The sequence below is a fragment of the Amphimedon queenslandica genome, unplaced genomic scaffold (genome assembly GCF_000090795.2).
Source record: "Amphimedon queenslandica unplaced genomic scaffold, v1.1 AMPQUscaffold_13066, whole genome shotgun sequence".
Taxonomy (NCBI): domain Eukaryota; kingdom Metazoa; phylum Porifera; class Demospongiae; order Haplosclerida; family Niphatidae; genus Amphimedon; species Amphimedon queenslandica.
In genome coordinates, this window is record NW_003546698.1 from 36,046 (window position 1) to 37,427 (window position 1,382).

At 35.2% G+C, this 1,382-nt stretch overlaps 2 long non-coding RNA genes across 2 annotated transcripts in view; both read left to right on the plus strand.

Moving 5' to 3' along the window:
- Window positions 1-404, plus strand: part of LOC109585425 (uncharacterized) — a 1,770-nt gene extending 1,366 nt beyond the window's left edge. Inside the window, exon 3 of the long non-coding RNA XR_002186488.1 lies at window positions 44-404. This is a non-coding gene — a long non-coding RNA (uncharacterized LOC109585425). The remainder of the gene's footprint in view (window positions 1-43) is intronic.
- Window positions 405-825: 421 nt separating this feature from the next.
- Window positions 826-1,382, plus strand: LOC109585422 (uncharacterized). The gene is made up of 2 exons (XR_002186487.1): window positions 826-1,158; window positions 1,207-1,382. It is a non-coding gene; the product is annotated as an uncharacterized LOC109585422 (long non-coding RNA).

Here is a 1,382-nt window from a genome sequence, read left to right on the forward strand (position 1 = left end):
GAAAAATTGTAATAATTACTGTTACTATTACATATTACCCCAGGCCTGACTGTGTCACCATTAAGCAATATATATTATTCAAGAACCTTTAGTATTATGGATCACTGTAAGTGCTTGTCATATTTGTGTATTACTGTTACTATTATTATGCCTTATTACTATAATTACTATATTGTCTATTATTCAATGCCCTTTGTAGCATTTATCTGTCATTAACTTGTTAACATTAAGCTCTTTCTTTATGTCTCTAACCCTTCCTATAGTACATACCCAGGGTTTCCCACTAAGCATGCTAAGTGAGCTAAACAGTATTCTTCATGAGTTGAAAAGCACATGTATGTACATGTACAGACATTCGTACATGTATATGGCATTTGGAGCAACTTTAAAAATTTGTAAAAAACCTAATTCTAATTAGAATCAGCTTAAACTTTCTATTCAAACTAGGAACATCTATATGCATTAGAAAAAATATAAAAGTGATGAATTCTCTTTTAGCCATTTTTTATGAAACTTGGTCGAAGACTGCATGCATATTTGTCCAAATTTTGAGCAAATTAATGAATTCATTAAAAGTCCAATTAGTAACGCGGTAGCGTTACTAAGTAGGATTCACCCCCAAACAAAATGGCTGCCACGACTTTTGCAGCCTTGCTATACCGGGAAAACGAGCTCCTATGCTTACCAGACTTTATAGAGGACCTTATCTTGACTAGAGGACTCCAATGGTACCACTAGCGTGGCTCTAGGCCCTGTCTAAGAGGAAATTCAAAAATCGGCGAACCGGCCTTTTTGTTCAGCCACCTTTTTTCATCTTCATCATCATCATCATCATCATCATCAGGAAAGTCCTGTCAATCTAGTTGTCGGTCAATATATCGAACTTGCCTAGTGATAGAAGGCTAATTCCTACACCATTCTACTTCAACAGGGCATGCGCAGGTCCTTGTCTCCTAGAATCATTCTTCAAATAAGGAAGAAGTGATGCTGTGACTGTTGGATTGTCGTGCCAACTTCATGTCGCCATTTTGCTAATCAAAGCCATGTGCTTCAAAAGTTGGGCGTGGTCGCGCATGCTCAGATTATTTGCTCTAATTATTCGTAAATGTAAAATTGAAAAATTAAATGGCTACAGAATTGGACTCGGAATTGGAACAGGTAGGCTTACATTACATTAGTTATTGGTTGCATGTTTTATTTGTACAGGTAATGCTTCTTCATTAATGTTTTTAGAAGGACACTTCTTACTTGTCTAAGTCTTGCAGTGGCAATTATTGAGTTTGCAGTTTTAATTCATTGTTGATGAATATTGGCAATCATGAGTCACCTTATTAAATGTTTATTTTCTGTTTTATAATAATTATTATTTGTAATTACTCTAT